This window comes from Rhipicephalus sanguineus, chromosome 5 (assembly GCF_013339695.2).
Source record: "Rhipicephalus sanguineus isolate Rsan-2018 chromosome 5, BIME_Rsan_1.4, whole genome shotgun sequence".
NCBI lineage: Eukaryota > Metazoa > Arthropoda > Arachnida > Ixodida > Ixodidae > Rhipicephalus > Rhipicephalus sanguineus.
In genome coordinates this window covers 167,520,650-167,540,158 of record NC_051180.1, presented here as the reverse complement: position 1 = coordinate 167,540,158, position 19,509 = coordinate 167,520,650, and positions in this window count along the sequence as shown.

Sequence of the window (19,509 nt, the reverse complement as noted above, 5' to 3'; positions counted from 1 at the left end):
ACGTTTGTGGTCACTGCCTGGGCTTCTGGAGCCTTATTCATCTATGTTCATTAGCCTTAGCCTATCATACATCCTGTGTGACATCAGTGCGTAATCTATTGTCGATTGTAGCCCTCCTACCTCCCTTGTTATGTGCCCTTTTACACTTCTCAGTACTGTTGCAAATGATTAAATCATGCCTTTCACACATATCCATCAGCATTTTGCCTATTGAATCGGTATACCCATACATATCCTCTATGTGCGCGTTCATATCTCCCAGTATATTTATCTCGCACTCTTTTCCCAGTTCATCAGTATCATTTGCTATGCACTCCACCATTTCTTGGTTTTCCTCTCTGGCTTTTGCTCCTGTCCACAAGTATACAAAACCCAGGAGTGTCATCTGCCCTGCCACTTTCCCTTTTAGCCATAAATGTTCCCTGCACTCCTGCTTGACCCTTTGCCAGTCTGTACTTTTATGAATAAATGCCCCGATTCCACCCCCCTTTCTGCTGTCTTCTGTTCTATTGCAATATTCCCATGCATGGACTTTGCATGGAATTCGCAATATTCCGCATGCAGTTTGCGGCGCGGCGACAGCGCCGCGCTGCGACTCTGGAGAGAAGCTCTGGCGCAACTGGGTGCAAGCCCAGCCGACTCAACCTGTTTGTCGGCAGCGGGAACTGGGGCGCCGTGCCGACAGCTTGGCACGCTGAACCGACAGGCTTGCTGTGCGAAGCTGCATTTCCACGTTGGCAGAAGCGACCCCGCAGAAGCGCAAGCGAGGTCCGAAGTATTGCGAGGTCGTGGCCTGCCACAACAGTGCAGACAACACCAAGGCACGCGATTCACGTGTGAAACTGTATCGGTTCCCGGGCGTGTTGCACGAGCAATAAAGGCGGCAAGTGAGGACAGCGCTGTCTCGTCTTCTATTTTGGTTGTCTGAGTTCATCGCTTTCGTTCGTTTCGACTACCTGAATCTGTCAAAAGGACATTGTCAAAAGTTCGGCGCCTGCAATTTACGCGTCGGGAAGGCTGCTTTATGACGCCGGAACGGACGCCTGTGCATTTTCAGCAAGCCTTGACATCGTTCTGCAGGAGTGCTTTGTTTTTGTCACTTTATTAGGGTGATACATATTTAAGCCGCTAAATATAACTGGCACTTAATACATGCTTTGCAATTGCAACCTTGAAGTAACCACCTTTTGACTTTGTGCGATTTTCTAGCCGCGTTCGCGCAGCACGTTTTATACACCTGTCAAGTCGATATCCTCATAAAAAGAGAGTGCAAGCATGACGCGAGAGCCGCAAAAACGAGGCGAGCAGTTCATCTTGCTTCACAGTGGTTAAAGTTCAGCTAGCTGCCTCGCGTCTTAATCAGCGGGTGATCCTGAAGCGGCACGGAGGACTTGACTCTAACCTTCTCAGGAAACAGTGCCATGGCCGTATAATTTCTTTTTTTCGCACGCCGCAAACGTTTGTTCACGAAAGTACACGGCTGCTACTGTAAGCATCTCATATCAAAACAGCGATCATATGATTCGTAGTCCACACCGCAGAACATCGATAGCGTGTACGGATTCATTTCGGAGTGCATGTGGACCATTATTCATCTTTAACATGGCAGAATGAGACTGACCTCGAAGTATACGTCCTACACGGTGTAATCGCGACTTCGGAAATGCATTTCGCTTTGAGTCGGGCGTCGTTGTGGTCGATCGTCTGCTCTTCACCGTAAACGTGATTGACGAGCCTTTCTTCTTTTATCAAGTTCGCTTTACGGAAGTGCCAGTCAAGCTTGAAGATCCTTTTGGAGACAGCGAGCAATCATTACTGTAGTCGCTGCGCGCATGCGCCGCGTTACGTACTGATTGATGTAGTCAAAACGAACGAAAGCGATGAGCTAAGGCCGTCAAAACAGAAGGTGAGACAACGCTGTCAGTTAGGGCATACTTGATTTTCCTTACTGCGGTGATCCACGCTTGTCGCCTTCATTTCTCGTGCGACATGCCCGGGAACCGATACAGTTTCGCACGTGCATGCCTTGGTGTTGTCTGCACTGCTGTGGCAGGCCACGACACAGCAATACTTCGGACCTCACTTCCGCTTCCGCGGGGTCGCTTCTACCAACGCGGAAATGCAGCTTCGCACAGCAAGCCTCTCGGATCAGCGTGCCAAGCTGTCGGCGCGGCGCCTCAGTTCCGCGCACCGACTGAGCAATGCGCGCCCGCGCGTGTGCCCCGCACCGACTGAGCAATGCGCGCACGCGCGTGTTCCTGCAGCCGATAAACAGGCTGAGTCAGCTGCGCCTGCCCCCAGTTTCGCCAGAGCTTCTTTCCAGAGCCGCAGTGCGGCGCTGTCGTCGCGCCGTAAGCAGAATGGGAAGGAATAAGTAGCAAGGACAGCGTTGAAATTAGCAAGGGGCTGAGACAGGGATGTCCTTTGTCCCCGCTGTTATTCATGCTATACATGGTGAGGATGGAAAAAGCGCTAGAAGGTAGCAATATTGGATTTAATTTCTCACACAAACAGGTCGGCACGATGGTTGAGCAGAAGCTTCCAGGTCTATTTTATGCTGATGATATTGTCCTATTTGCGGACATTCAAGATGATATACAGCGACTGGCAGATATATGCGGAAGGGAATGTGAGGCTCTAGGACTAGGATTTAGTGCAACAAAATGTGGATTGATGGTATTCAATGATCACGAAGATCATGCGGTCTTTATACAGGGCCAAAAAATACCGAGGGTAAGCGAGTACAAGTACCTCAGAGTATGGGTAAATGAGGGGGACAGATATATAGAGGTACAAAAGAAAGCATCGGTAGTAAAGGGAAAGAGGAATGCTGCAATTATGAAGCACAGAGCTTTATGGGGATACAATAGGTACGAGGTGCTTCGAGGGCTGTGAAAGGGTGTGATGGTCCCGGGGCTTACATTTGTGAACTCAGTGGTGTGCATGAAGTCGGAGGTACAATCAGGAATGGATGTAAATCAAAGGACGGTGGGCCGCCTCGCGTTGGGCGCTCACAGGAAGACGACAAATGAGGCTGTAAAGGGTGATATGGGATGGACAGGCTTTGAAGTGAGGGAAGCTCAGAGCAAAATGAGATTCGAAGAGAGGCTGAGGAAAATGAAGAAGAGTAGATGGGCCGAGAAGGTTTTCAGGTATTTGTATAGAAAAAGCGTTGACACGCAGTGGAGAAAAAGAACTAGGAGGATCACCAGTAAATATACGGCTAGCAGTGCGGGCGATATGGCAACAAGGAGCATTAAGCGTAAGGTCAGAGAGGCGGAGAGGACTTATTGGATGGCAGCGATGGAAAAGAAGCCGGCTTTGAGTAACTACCGAAAGGGAAAAAACGAAATAAGGAGGGAAAGGTTTTATGATAATTCAAGGGGAAGCGCTTTACTGTTTGAAGCAAGGTCGGGCTGCCTTAGAACGTGTATTTATAAAGCAAGATTCAGTAACGAAGAAGAACAATGTACATGCTTCGGGGGAACTAAGGAAACGATGGAACATGTACTGATTGAATGTGGCGATATTCACCTAGGTATACGTGTGGGCACGAGTCTACATGAAGCCTTGGGTTTTAGGGACAACAATGGAAAGCTGTAAGTAAGAGACGGTTAGAATATTGGTGGCAGAAAAGTAGAGATAAAGAACAAAAATAAATAATGGGGGAAAAATAAGGTCATTCTGCCTTTAAGAGGCAGAGAGATGGACCGTGAATTTATATTTTTTTGTATAATAACATAATTTAATCAATGTAGGTAACGTATTAGGCCAACATTAAACAAGGAAGCTTTTTTTTTTTTTATCGAGCCTGGTGGCAGACATGTCACCGCCCCGTTTTAAAGGGGACGCTCACAGCATCCATCCATCCATCCAGTTTGAGCTTGAGCGGAAGTAGCGCGCGATGCTTCCGCCGGTGGGCGTGGCTTAGCTACTGCTCATGCGCGGCTTGGCCAGGTGGTGCGGTATCTGGCCGCTAGTCTACGCGATGCTTTGCTTCCTCTTTCTTTCTATCTTTCTTTCTTTCTATCTTTCTTTCTCTCTTTCTACTTCTTTTTCTCTCTTTCGTTGATGTTCTCTCTGTCTCTCTTTCTTTTTTCTTCGGCATTTCTTTCTCTCTATTTCTCTCTTTCTCATTCTTTCTGCGCTACGCTTCACTCTCCCCTCCTCCTTTTTCTCCTCCTCGCCATCACGTCTCTCCTCCTAACGCTCACTTCCTTTTCCCACCCCCTTGCTACACTATAGGCACCGAGCGGCCGTGGTAAGGCGCTAGCAGCGCTCCTCCCGTACAGCGCCGCAAGCGGCGGCAGAGACAGCACTGGCATGTGAAGCAGACGACGTGGAGTAGGCTCTCTTACGTTGTGGACCGTAATCGAAGCGAAGCGGCGGCGTTTCTTGTTGAACCACGCGAAGCTGTACGCTATTCCGTTTGCCGTTTGGCACCCAAGTCAAAGAGAAGCGGCAGCAACAGTGTTCGTTTGAAGAATGCACGTAGCGTTCGACTGTCGAACATGTGTTCAGATAACAGGGCCCGTCGCCGGGCTTCTGAGAGACTCCCGCGCAGTCGTTTGCGGTCGTGGGCGCGTTTAATGGTCGCTATGTCACCTAGAAAGGATGAATCCTTACCCTTTCATGTCTTCCCACCGAGGAGCGCCGTCACAATATCAAACCAGTCAGGTTCTTTGTGGGTGCTGTGCTTTTAGGCGTATGTTTTCGTTCGGAGGCGGATCAGAAGGGGCACGATGCCGCCTCCCTTTCAGGACTGCATATGAGACAGACCCGATTGGCGACACGTTGTAAAATAAGCATCTTTGCATTTTAACTGCCGGACTCGCTGTTCCTCGCTGTTTTCTGGAGGACGCCTCGCGGGAAGGCGAGTCCAGACAGCGCAAGTACACCCATGGCGCTGCCAGTTATTTTGCGCTGCGGTTTATAGGCTTGATCAGCTGGAGTACGCGTTTTCGAGCGTTTGCTCTAGAGAAGGGTCGCCGATTGCACGCAGCAGGTCACGTGCACGATATAACGGAATATATGAAGGAGACAACGAGTGCAAATTGCGCTGCAAGTGCTACCCGCAGACGAAACAACGCGATAAGCCACGATGTGGAGCTAGATATAAGTAGCACCTTTTCTATTTTCCCAATACTTTGTTATCCTGTCTACACGTCCCCTAACCTTTAAAAAAGGAGTGCGTACGTCTCCCATTCGCTTTTAGTCTTTTTTTTTTACGCGATGCTTCGCCGATCGCACACGTTAGCTGTATTTGCACACTTCTGTTCCCGTTTTGTTTTCTTTTCGATGCTTAACCGTTCCTAATATTTTAACAGCTATGGTAATCTTCAGTCTGTGTATTTCACGTAGCCTGACGCAACGAAGGCCGTCACTGGCAGCCGGTGCACGTGCGAGGCCGGCGTCGACGGCGCTTGCACACGGGAACCGTTGGAACTGGATGTACTCCCTAGCTTTATCCATGTTTGCTTAGCTGTTTGTGCAGCCTACAGCGCAACATGTCTGCTCGGACTTCGTTCCCCGAGACGTTTCGGTAGGGGTGTGCGAATATTTGAAAATTTCGAATAACGAATCGAATAGCGTTCTATTCGATTCGGTACTCGAATCAGATGGAGGGTTCTGGGGTTCGAATCCCGCCTCATGAAGAATTTTTTTCTGCAAACGCATTTCTTTCTTTTTACTTATATATTTCTTTCCGTTCTCTCTGTTTTTTCCTCTCTTTCTTTCTTTGTTTCTCTCTCTCTCTCTGTACTCGATCTCAGGATTATTACAAGCAACTGCGTAGCGGTGAGTAGTGGGATCTGCTCAAATTCTGTTGCACATACGCGTTCACGATGATGTTTGTTTTCGGACACCGTCACACACTTTACGCCGACCTAGAACAGCTTTGCTGTTTAAAAAAAACACCACCAATAGCCATGGCAATTGATGAATGAATGAAAGAATGAATACAAACTCCACGCAAAAGCTTCTTTGGGAGTGGTCTAAGGGATGCGTAAGCGTAGGGTTTTATTGTAGACTTTCCAAACTACCTTTGCTGCAACTTCCCATAGAACGCTGTTTTCGGGTGGCATAAGCATGGCGTCTCTCACCTTGCATTCGTCGCCGTCTGGGACGGCCCCACCGCAGCCGAACCGCGCTGAAGTCGCAACGTGAGTTTGTCATGAAATGTTGGAAAGTTCTACATTTTCATACGTGTGGTATCTTGCTTGTCGTTTTTACATGTTGTCCTCGAGAGTGCTTTTATTCCACTACCACGAAATACAATGAAGGCTTCATCGAACGTATTCTCTTTTTAGACTTGTTTTGCACAGCGGGTACAACGCCTTCATAAGGTTCAGATATTTAAGATCCCGCAGGCACGGATGAAGACGCCTGCGCAAAACCGTAATAGTAGTAGTAGTATCTGGGGTTTTACGTCCCAAAACCACGATATGATTATGAGAGACGCCGTAGTGGAGGGCTCCGGAAATTTCGACCATCTGGTGTTCTTTAACGTGCACCTAAATCTAAGTACACGGGCCTCTACCATTTCGCCTCCATCGAAATGCGACCGCCGCGGCCGGGATCGAACCCGCGACCTTCGGGTCAGCAGCCGAGCACCGTAACCGCTATACCACCGCGGCGGACCAAAACCGTAATGCAGAACCCATCATTTCTTCAAGCACATATTTCATACCAATGGCTATTAACCTAATAGGTATTTAATACGAACTCCACATTACACTGGACAGGTACCCCATCGTTCTAATAAGTAAACCAGATGAATATGGTATCCGTGTCATGGCAAGCTTTACTGTGCTAGCACATAGCAACTTTATGTTTCTCAAGGAGCACGGCAATTCTCCCCAGCCAACAGGAAGTTGAGCGCTGGCTTGAATGTTATAAAACGTCAACAAAAAACAAATGCTGATATAACAAGGTGGTAATGGTCCATGTTAAGAGTTGTATAGGATACATATTGTCACGTGGTCGTGACGTCGACGAAGACAGCAGTCGGCGTTTGCAGGATGAAACTGTTTATTTGGCCGAACTTGTGGCCGGAAAATCAGAACTAGAACTACAGCAATACACGCTGTACAATGATAGCGGCGAACAGGGCGTCGTCCGTCGATCAACTGACAAGCGGTCAAGCGCGTCGGCTTTTATACAGATGCTATGGAACTTTCCAGCAATATCGCTGGTGGCGGCGTTATCTCTCGACAACGCTGGAACATTCGCGTGCGGCGCGCAATCTTAACAAAACGATCTACCAGAATCGTGAAGCTTCTCGAACACTGCTTCGGGGCCAGCGTCGAGCGTTGATAACCGTCCTTGCTGGTCAAACTCGAACACATCAAAATAAAAGCAGAAGCGGGCGTGGCATTGCCCCCCTCTGAAAAAGCATCGTCCCGATGCTTGCAACAGAACATGGAAAGGAAAAAACAAGTGCATACACAAATAAATTACAATAACAAAGGAAAAAGTAGAGTCTCCAGGGTCGCTAACGCGCAAAAAACGGCTTAAGGCGCACGACATGGACGACTTCAGGTCGTGCGCGGCGTCGCTGGGAGTTCGTAATGCCGTCCGGGACAACCTCGTAGTCAAGAGCGCCGTGACGTCGAAGCACCTTGTATGGCCCGAAGTATCGCCGAAGAAGTTTTTCACTGAGCCCACGTCGGCGTATCGGCGTCCAGACCCACACACGGTCACCGGGTTGGTACTCCATGTGGCGTCGTCGAAGATTATAGTGACGGCTGTCGACCCTCTGCTGGTTCTTGATGCGCAGGCGGGCGAGCTGTCGAGCTTCTTCGGCGCGTTGCAAATAGGCGGCTACGTCGAGGTCGTCTTCGTCGGTGGCGGTTGGTAGCATTGCGTCGAGCGTCGTTGCCGGGCTCCTTCCGTAGACCAGCTTGTACGGCGTCATTTGCGTCGTTTCTTGCATGGCCGTGTTGTATGCGAAGGTCACATACGGAAGGATGGCATCCCACGTCTTGTGTTCGACGTCGACATACATGGCCAGCATGTCGGCGATGGTCTTGTTTAGCCGCTCGGTGAGGCCATTGGTCTGTGGGTGGTACGCTGTGGTCCGGCGGTGGCTTGTTTGGCTGTATCTCAGTATTGCCTGAGTTAGGTCAGCAGTAAACGCCGTACCTCTGTCGGTGATGAGGACCTCTGGGGCGCCATGACGCAGGAGGATGTTCTCAACGAAGAACTTCGCTACCTCGGCGGCACTGCCTCTAGGTAGGGCCCTTGTCTCGGCGTAGCGGGTGAGGTAGTCGGTAGCTACGACGATCCATTTGTTTCCGGTATTGGACGTCGGGAACGGCCCCAGTAAGTCCATCCCAATTTGCTGGAACGGCCGTCGAGGTGGCTCGATAGGCTGCAGAAGTCCGGCTGGCCTAGTCGGCGGTGTCTTGCGTCGCTGACAGTCCCGGCAGGTCTTGACGTAGCGAGTTACGTCGGCGACAAGGCGCGGCCAGTAGTACTTTTCCTGTATTCTTGCGAGCGTGCGAGAAACACCCAGGTGTCCAGACGTCGGGTCGTCATGCAGAGCCTGGAGGACCTCTGATCGCAATGTCGAGGGCACTACGAGAAGGGAATCGGCTCGAAGCGGCGAGAAGTTCTTCTTAAGGAGAACACCGTTGCGCAAGAAAAACGACGTCAGTCCTCGCGTGAATACCTTGGGAACAACGGTGGTCCTGCCCTCGAGGTATTCCACAAGGCCCCTGAGTTCTGGGTCCGCTCGCTGTCGTTCGGCGAAGTCTTCGGCACTTATGGTTCCCAAGAAGCAGTCATCCTCCGTGTCGTCCTGCGGCGGTGGGTCGACGGGGGCGCGGGACAGGCAGTCAGCGTCGGAGTGTTTTCTTCCGGACTTGTAAACGACGGTTATGTCAAATTCTTGAAGTCGTAGGCTCCACCGTGCGAGGCGACCTGAAGGGTCCTTCAAGTTAGCTAGCCAACACAAGGCGTGGTGGTCGCTCACAACTTTGAAGGGCCGGCCGTAGAGGTAGGGGCGAAACTTCGATGTAGCCCAGACGATGGCCAGGCACTCCTTTTCTGTTGTGGAGTAGTTGATTTCTGCCTTTGATAGCGACCGGCTAGCATAACTGATGACCCTTTCGAATCCGTCGGTCTTTTGCACAAGGACGGCGCCGAGTCCTACGCTGCTTGCGTCGGTGTGGATTTCCGTATCGGCGTATTCGTCGAAATGCGCAAGTATGGGAGGCGTCTGCAGGCGTCGTTTCAGTCCTTGAAATGCTTGAACTTGCGACGTTTCCCACCTGAATTCGACGTCGGCCTTCGTGAGTTGCGTCAGTGGCTCGGCGATCCGTGAAAATTCCTTGACGAAACGTCTGTAATAGGCGCACAAGCCGAGAAAACGGCGTACGGCCTTCTTGTCGGTGGGCGTCGGGAAGTCAGCGATGGCAGCTGTTTTCCGCGGGTCCGGGCGAACACCATCCTTACTGATTACGTGACCCAAGAACAAGAGCTCCTCGTACGCGAAGCGGCACTTTTCAGGCTTCAAGGTGAGTCCGGAGGTCTTGATTGCTTGAAGTACAACTTCAAGGCGCCGAAGGTGTTCGTCGAAGTTTGAGGAAAACACAACGACGTCGTCCAAGTACACGAGACACGTCTGCCACTTCAAGCCGGCCAGTACTGTATCCATAACCCGTTGAAAAGTCGCAGGTGCCGAGCAAAGACCAAAGGGCATGACCTTGAACTCGAACAGGCCGTCTGGTGTTATAAAAGCAGTCTTTTCTCGGTCTCTCTCGTCGACTTCTATTTGCCAGTAACCGGTCTTGAGGTCCATCGACGAAAAGTACTTTGCGTTGTGTAATCGATCCAGGGTGTCGTCTATCCGGGGAAGGGGATACACGTCCTTCTTCGTGACTTTGTTCAGGCGACGATAATCGACGCAAAAACGTAGAGTCCCATCCTTCTTCTTCACTAGCACCACCGGGGATGCCCACGGACTCTTCGACGGCTGGATGATGTCGTCGCGTAGCATTTCGTCGACCTGTTTCTTCACGGCCTCGCGTTCTCGCGTCGAAACTCTGTACGGGCTCTGACGGAGTGGTCTGGCGCTTTCCTCTGTTATGATGCGATGTTTTGCCACGGGAGTCTGCCGAATTCTTGACGACGACGAAAAGCAGTCCTTGTATTGCAAGAGCAGGGTTTTGAGCTGTTCTTGTTTGTGCTTCTGAAGGCTGGGATTGATGTCGAAAGCTGGTTGCGGTGCTTTATTCGTCGGAGTAGGCTCGGGAGAATCGGTGAGGCCGAAAGCATTGCTGGCTTCTACGATTTCTTCGATGTAGGCGACCGTCGTGCCTTTGCTCACGTGCTTGTACTCGTTGCTGAAATTCGTGAGCATAACTGTTGCTTTCCCTGCCCGCAGCTCTGCTACTCCTCTTGCGACGCAAATCTTGCGGTTAATCAAGTGGTGCTGGTCGCCTTCAACAACGCCTTCCAGGTCTGCTGATTTCTGAGTGCCGACGGAAATGATGACGCTGGAGCGAGGGGGAATGGTGACCTGGTCTTCCAGCACATTCAAGGCGTGCTTTCTTGGCGGAGTGTGCGGCGGCAGTGCCTTTTCCGTGGACAGTGTTATTGACTTAGACCTCAGGTCGATGATTGCACCATGAAGGCCTAAGAAGTCCATACCAAGGATGACATCTCTCGAGCAACGCGGCAGGATTACGAAGTTCGCGGGATAAATCCGGTTGTTAATGGTGAGTCTCGCTGTGCAGATTCCCTCCGGGGTTACGAGGTGACCTCCAGCTGTCCGGATTTCGGGGCCTTCCCAGGCTGTCCTAACTTTCTTCAGCTTCGTGGCGAACGGTCCACTGATGACAGAATAGTCGGCTCCGGTGTCGACGAGGGCTGTGACGCTGTGGCCGTCGATAAGAACGTCGAGGTCGCTAGTTCGTCGTCTTGCGTTGCAGTTAGGTCGTGGCGTCGGGTCACGGCTACGTCGGTTTGTTCCGCTGCTTCCACGTTGCGTCGTCAGGTCTACTTCGGTCCGCGAGGTTTCGTCGTCAGGGGTTCGCGTCGTGTCCTGAAGCCTTCGTCGTGGCGGCGGCGTCGGCGGCGGAGGGTCTTCGGTATTTCGTCGTACAGCAACCGCACCTCCATCGGTTGCTGCCCTTAGTTTTCCGGATGCGGGCTAGGTGACCGGCCCCGGGTTGGGCCAGTGTATGGTCGGCGTTGGGGAGAGGCGTAGCGGCCTGGCGACGGCGATCGGGAAGGTCCTCGGGGGGTCCACTGCGCTCCTGCCAGGTAGTCGGCGATGTCACGTGGTCGTTCCCCCTGCTGTGGACGCGGCGCGTCGACGGCGAACCCACGCAGTCCCATCTGTCGATAATGGCAGCGGCGGTAGGTGTGGCCGGCTTCTCCGCAGTGGTAGCAGAGTGGACGATGGTCGGGGGCGCGCCAAACGTCGGTCTTCCTCGGCGCGTATCGCTGGCCGGTTGGCGGGCGGTATGGCGTCGGTGGTGGCGGCGGTGGTGCCTGGCGGCGGAACTGCTGGGGCGGCGCGGCGTCTTGACGCGGGCGAGGAGGGGGGGCGTTGCGTCGGGCTGCAGCAGCATAGCTCATTGCTTGCAGCTGCGGCGGTGCCGGTTGAGGAACACCCAGTGATTGTTGGATTTCCTCGCGTACAACGTCCGCAATCGACGTCACTTCGGGCTGTGTAAAAGGTGCGAGCTTACGCAGCTCCTCTCGCACGATGGCTCGTATCGTTTCGCGCAAGTCGTCGGAGCCGAGGGCGTGAACTGCTGCGCTGTCTTGGAATGCGCGGCGATTGTACTGCCGTGTGCGCATCTCGAGCGTCTTCTCGATTGTTGTTGCCTCCGCGAGGAATTCTTGGATGGTCTTGGGTGGGTTTCTGATTAGTCCCGCGAACAGCTCCTGCTTGATTCCTCGCATGAGGAAGCGAACTTTCTTCTCCTCGGGCATCTCAGGGTCTGCGTGGCGGAACAGTCTCGTCATTTCTTCTGTGAAGAGTGCCACGTTTTCGTTTGGCAGCTGCACGCGGGTTTCGAGCAGAGCCTCGGCCCTCTCCTTGCGGACAACGCTGGTGAATGTTGCCAGGAACCTGCTGCGAAAAACGTCCCATGTTGTCAGGGTTCGCTCTTGGTTCTCGAACCATGTTCTAGCTGCGTCCTCCAAGGCGAAGAAGACATGCTGTAGCTTGTCTTCACTGGTCCAGGAATTGAAAAGGGCGACTCGGTCGTAGGCTTCCAGCCAGCTTTCCGGGTCTTCGAACGACGATCCGCGGAAGGTGGGCGGCTCCTTGGGCTGGCGAAAAAGGATTGGCGCAGGCTGCACGTGGTCGGTCATCGTCGCTGTGGTCGATGTTGAGATCTGCGGCTGCCTGGGTTTTTCGGGAAGGAGCCCGTGCTCTGGCTGCAGTCCCTTCTGCCTGCGGCTTGTTCGACGATCCGGGATTTCCTTGCCGTCGTCCTCGTCGCGGCTTGGGCTTGGGTCAGCGCTCCGCGGTGGCGTCCGGATCATGAAGCAGCACCTCCACCAGATGTCACGTGGTCGTGACGTCGACGAAGACAGCAGTCGGCGTTTGCAGGATGAAACTGTTTATTTGGCCGAACTTGTGGCCGGAAAATCAGAACTAGAACTACAGCAATACACGCTGTACAATGATAGCGGCGAACAGGGCGTCGTCCGTCGATCAACTGACAAGCGGTCAAGCGCGTCGGCTTTTATACAGATGCTATGGAACTTTCCAGCAATATCGCTGGTGGCGGCGTTATCTCTCGACAACGCTGGAACATTCGCGTGCGGCGCGCAATCTTAACAAAACGATCTACCAGAATCGTGAAGCTTCTCGAACACTGCTTCGGGGCCAGCGTCGAGCGTTGATAACCGTCCTTGCTGGTCAAACTCGAACACATCAAAATAAAAGCAGAAGCGGGCGTGGCAATATGATGTCGGAGCATAAGTTTAATAAATATAAAGGCCAATTAACCCTCAGGATAATTATTGGAACTTAGTCGAATTAGGTTATTGAAACAACCATCTGTTTTTCTTGTTGGTATGTGACAAGAAGATGGCACATACCCGCAAGGCAGTTCTGTAGTGCACTACATAACTGTATTTTTCACTCATCAGTTTACATTAATGTGGACGGCGGCGAACAAGCCTGTCCTGGTAGATTGTGAGCGTGGGGGCGTGGGTTCAAAGCCCAGAACTGCCGAAATAACTTGTTTTTTTTTACTTTTATGTTTATTTATGCCGATTATCATCTTAGGTGATGAAGGGACTGACGGACGGACGGACGGACGGACAGTGTCCTCGTTCGGTCGGCATAGAAATGCTTGTACGCGCAAAACATTCATTTCTCCCTCTATAATTACAAACAGAAGAGAGGACATGCGCGCACAGCAAGAAATCACAGCGCACTACAGACTAAATCGACAAATATACCCGGGAGCGGACAGAACCCCTAGTAAGAGAGCGGAGGTTATGCGGTGAAAATTACAGGCGGGTTTTTTTCCAAACCCAGTACTCTACAGCAAGTGGCATCCCGAAGTATTTAGGTCCCAGTGCGAATTTTGTCATGAGGCAGCCAATTTGGCCCACATGATATGGACACGTCCGACTCAGTACGATAGCTCGCACACCCTAGAATCCTAGGACGCTCTGCTCTGCTACACAGACCCCAACGTCCAGCAGGACACCATCAGTCAAGCCCTTGCTGCTGCCGGTGTCTCAAGGATTTCCGGCCGACGGCTAGGGGCGATGGGGGAGGTGGACGTCCTACTGACGTCAATTGATTGCTCTTCCAATAGTTTTTTATGTTTTTTTCCAGTAGTGTTGTATGCCGGGGTCCACCACGGCTCCACTGACGTATTTCCATCACGGATATGACGTTGTAAAGTATAAAGAATAACAGATGGCAAAGAAATAAACTAGAAGAAAACGTTCCGTCACCGGGAGTCGAACTTACGACCCCTTGCTCCGCAGCGCGCAGCGCGAAACGATTAGGCTACAGACGACACGTTCGTCGCTATGCTGACGGCAGGCTATTTGTATAAACAATTTGCCGGTGGCGGTACTCTGAGATCGGTGGTACATCAGCGTGCTTTCGTTATCACTAGCGAGATGTTGCGAAGGGCTTGAAGAGCGCGCTTTAAAGATCGACGCTTCACGCGTCGCGATGAGTGCGCGTCTCTACAGGGCTTGGTCGCTCGTTCGCGCGCTTATCTTTTGATGGGGGTGGTTTGTAAGTCTTGTGCTCTCACCGCAAATTTGCGTTGAGGGCACGAAGGTCACTTCGCTCACTGCAGCGGCCGCTTTTGTGAAAGGAGCGCGCTCCTCACACAAAAATAAGCTACAACTGTGACAGTTCGCGCTCATCCTGTGTAGGTTCGTTCCGTGTGTACTTTCTGTTTGAGCAGCCTGTTGCAAGTTTCGAGCTGCTTGCCGTTCTTCGCGTGACATTACAATTTGTTGCTATATCATTCATTCCTTCACCATTGGGGCGAAAGAATGCCCAACAAACGCTCAACTACGTCTGTGAAGACACGTTTCACTTTCGTGTTATACCGATTCCTATGACGGAGGGATCAGCCATGGTTTTTTCTCTCTCCCTCTTTAAAGTGAAGAAGGCGAAGGGACAGAGAGCGGAAAGAGGAATATTTATCGTCGCTTTAGAGCTTCCCAGACGTAGTGGCAACCAAAAAGTAGGGGCAGCTATACGCACTAGCGGTGCAACGACTGAGGCAGCGGCAGCGCTGGTGGCGTTGCCCTCCTTCTTTCCCCCCTCCTCACCTTCACTTCCCTTTCCCACCCCTTGCTAGTATACTATACTATGCATGGCTATGCTTGCTCTCTCATTTTCTCTCTCTCTCTATTTTGTGTCTGTTTCTTTCTATCTATTTTTCTCTGTGTGTCTATGTTTCTGCATATATCTTTTCCTCTTTCTTTATTTTCTTTCTCTCTCTCTCTCTGTATTCGTACTGTCGTCTTCCGTCTTTTTCTCTCTTTCTCTCTATTTCTCTCCTTCTCTTTCTATTTCTTTGTCTCTCTCTCTCTCTAGGTACTCGTTCTCTCGTCAATCAGAGTTATTCGGCATACGCGGCATACAAATCGGCACACGCGGTCTGTGAGCGAAGCAGATGATGATGGAGAGGACGAAAAGAGCGGGTGCTTGTTCATGATTATGATAGTTTTTTCGTGTGACCGCACGGCACAACGAAAACCTTTAAAGCTCAGCTGTCAAATTAAGAGCCCCTCCAAAGCGGGAAAATAGGGGCAAGCGAATGTTAGCAACGTGCGTGTCCGAGCTAATATTTTTCTTTCTTCCTTGATATCGCATGGAGCAATGCTCCCTCCGAACTTCTTGCTTCTACGATGCCGTGAATTAGACCGTCACACACGTGCTGAACAGCGCTAAACTTGTTGCTGCAGGCAACAACGACGCTCGTGCCTGAAACAATGATAGGCAACAACGAAACGTCACAGCGTGAAACGACAAGTGACCTCGATAAAAGATCAGATTTCCATATATGAGAAACGGCTGATCGCCGAGAAGCCCACGATCGAGAGAGCATCAGTTATTGGAAAACGGCGCACAGAAGTAGGCATGTGACCGGCCCACCTTCGAAGGCTTGTTTGAGTACAGCCCCCATTCCTGTACACTCAACGGCGCCGGGTTTTTCGCGAACTATGCCGCCACTACCGAACTCTGTGACTCACAGAAACTCCGCTTAAAGCTCCACGCATAATCTCCTTGGGCAGTTTTGCATAGATGATGTGCAAGCATAGAGCTTTATTGTAGGTTGTGGCCTTCCATAAAACGTTGTTTTCGGGCGGTACCGGCATGGCGTCTTTCATCTTCTATCCATCTTCATTGTTTAGAACTTCCCCACAGCAGCCGCACCCTAAATAATCAAAACACGAGTTGGCATCAAATTTTTGCAAAGTGTAAATTTTTCTGATGCTCACAATCTTCCATGCCGGCTTTACATAATCTTAGAGACGGCTTTTTTATGCTCACTCAACGAGATAACTTTGTGTACGTGCCTCTGTCAGAGGGACTGCTCACAGCTAAGACGATCACCACTATAGAGAAATAAATGCATAAGACAATAGGAGTTTTCTAGGTTTTGAACAGAGGAAGTTTGGTTTGAGCCCTGGCTTTGAACCTCATTATATGAACTCAATGGTTGCCATATTACAGCAGCATCCATAGTCGAACTAAATTTCAGCAACGTTCCTTTTTCGACGATTTCTCGTCACTTCAACTATACATGATATCGCCTCAATCTCTGTCCCGTTTGCCTTTGCATCATAGGTTGTTTATCTTTTGATCACTCATTACCACTACTTATAGTTAGTATTACAGCGAAACTGTATATGGCTTCAAAGTGGGAAAATGTGGTGGTCCGTGAGTTCGCAGAAACTATAATGAAGAAGAAATGCTAGCATATACTACCTCGAAGTTACTTCGCGCTTGCGCAAGTTTCTCTTCTGGATTTGCCAGCATATATAGATAGAGATGGTATCTGCTGCACCGTGAATCGCTATGCAGAAAAATTTTTTTAGAGGTTCTTAATATCCTTTAAAGTAACCTCACCAAACACAAAGTTTGAAACACGTATCTAATGTGGTGATAGAGACATCAAAAGCTGCAGCAGAAGACGCTTCGGTGGATCCCAGCTCGTCATAAATACCGAGGTCACACATTTTAGCTTCGCTGCCTAACCATCTGTACGGAGTGCATGAGCAGTGATTTTAAAACTGAAGCTGTTTAATCTATTGGTAACTTGTGCTCTGTCGTGCAAAGCTACTCAGGTAGGTATGCACGACAGGCATTGGGCAAGCATCACTACCGAGTACAGCAGGTGCGAGCGTTGGGCGAAAACTCTGCTCGGCGAAGTAGAGAACGTGAAACATGGGAAAGAGAGAAAGAAAGAAAGAAAGAAAGAAAGAAAGAGAGAGAAGTAAAGCGATAGAAAGAAAGAGAAAGAGAAAAATAGAGAAAAATAATTTTTTTTCTGATATCTCTGTCTATACTTCTAATTTTGACAACGCCGATAATAGAGCGTACTAGCAAGACTTGGTCCAGGTGTTGCTATCTAAATAATGGAAACGGTGAGCTGGACGATTATGAAGTCTAACAAAACTGCCAATAACCTAGAAAGAACCTAACAGCAAGTAGCAAAAGCCCAGCAACGACCTAGAAGCAGCCTAGGAAACAACATAGATGAGAGCCTAGCAGCTACCTAGAAGCAACCTAGCATTCTCTAAGCTGAAAGCCTTGCAACTACCTAGAAACAATATGTTATCACCTAGCTAAAGCCTAGCAACAACCTAGAAGCAACCGAGAAACAACCTAGCATCACCTAGCTATAGCCTACCAACAACCTAGAAGCAATCTAGAATCAACCTAGCGTCCACCTAGATAAAGCCTACCAAAAACCTAGAAGCAATCTAGAATCAACCTAGCGTCACCTAGATAAAGCCTACCAACAACCTAGAAGCAACCTAGAAACAACCTAGCATCACCTAGCTATAGCCTACCAACAACCTAGAAGCAATCTAGAATCAACCTAGCGTCACCTAGGATAAAGCCTACCAACAACCTAGAAGCAATCTAGAATCAACCTAGCGTCACCTAGATAAAGCCTACCAACAACCTAGAAGCAATCTAGAATCAACCTAGCGTCACCTAGATAAAGCCTACCAACAACCTAGAAGCAACCTAGAAACAACCTAGCATCACTGTCACTTCTCCCGTTAATCGGATGGCAATCGCCGGCGGATTCTAAGGGCTGTCGTCACGGCCCTCCGAAAACGCACCACGAAAGCGCGGACAAATTAGGGTTGGTCCTTTGGTGCGCCAGCGGACGCCGGTTGTGGTCCAAAGACCGAGTCAGAGCCGAGAGTCGATAACACAAACGAAAACGAAATATATTCTCAGTTAAGGCAATACAAATATCACAAACACGTGCACACTCGGCGGGTACGAGTTACAACATCACTATATAACTCAGATGGTGTTTACACAACGGGAGCTAAACAAACAGATCACACGCTACAAATGCAATCGCACGCATTACAACTATTCAACGACAGTTAAAGTCCTGAATAAACAATGGCGTATCCAGTCCACAATACTTGGACGGTAAACGAATGCTTCTCTTCAAGGAAACACTCACGCCAGCTCCAGCGTTGATCGTCGTAGCTCAACCGTCGTCGTGACTTGTCACGGCTCACACGGCGTCGTCATCGGATTCTTCCAGATCGACTGACCGCACACCATCATAAACACGTCTTCTTTGGCCAACGGAGCCACACTTCGCATAACTTCACCATCACCGGGCTGACTGGCTCGCTCACTCCTTCACTGACTTCACTGGCCCCCTGACTGGTCGTCGTCGCACGCTTTTATCCCTTCTCCACCGGTTTCTAGAAGCGCCGGGAGAGCTCTTCGGCGTGCAGTACAGTTAAGGCTAGAGAAAGGGCGAGAGCTTTCTCGTAGGTTCGAATCGCGGCGGCATCATCGGCCATGCGTCACCCTTTCCTTCTAGAAAGATCCAGGCTTTGCTGGGCGTTCGATCGTTTTGCCTGCGTTTGGCTCGAGTGGGTGAGGAGGATGCTGCGCGCCGGCGTCTTTTGATGCTTGTTTTTTCGTCGTTCGCGCTTCTTGGGCGCGCGACTCGCGCCGTTCTGTCGCGCAGCTGCTTGAAAGCGGCCTCGCGCGCGCTTTATTACGCGCTAATTTGTGACAATCACCTAGCTATAGCCTACCAACAACCTAGAAGTAATCTAGAATCAACCTAGCGCCACATAGATAAAGCCTACCAACAACCTAGAAGTAATCTAGAATCAACCTAGCGTCACCTAGATAAAGCCTACCAACAACCTAGAAGCAACCTAGAAACAACCTAGCATCACCTAGCTATAGCCTACCAACAACCTAGAAGCAATCTAGAATCAACCTAGCGTCACCTAGATAAAGCCTACCAACAACCTAGAAGCAATCTAGAATCAACCTAGCGTCACCTAGATAAAGCCTACCAACAACCTAGAAGCAACCTAGAAACAACCTAGCATCACCTAGCTATAGCCTACCAACAATCTAGAAGCAATCTGGAATCAACCTAGCGTCACCTAGATAAAGCCTACCAACAACCTAGAAGCAACCTAGAAACAACCTAGCATCACCTAGCTATAGCCTACCAACAACCTAGAAGCAATCTAGAATCAACCTAGCGTCACCTAGATAAAGCCTACCAACAACCTAGAAGCAACCTAGAAACAACCTAGCATCACCTAGCTATAGCCTACCAACAACCTAGAAGCAATCTAGAATCAACCTAGCGTCACCTAGATAAAGCCTACCAACAACCTAGAAGCAACCTAGAAACAACCTAGCATCACCTAGCTATAGCCTACCAACAACCTAGAAGCAATCTAGAATCAACCTAGCGTCACCTAGATAAAGCCTACCAACAACCTAGAAGCAACCTAGAAACAACCTAGCATCACCTAGCT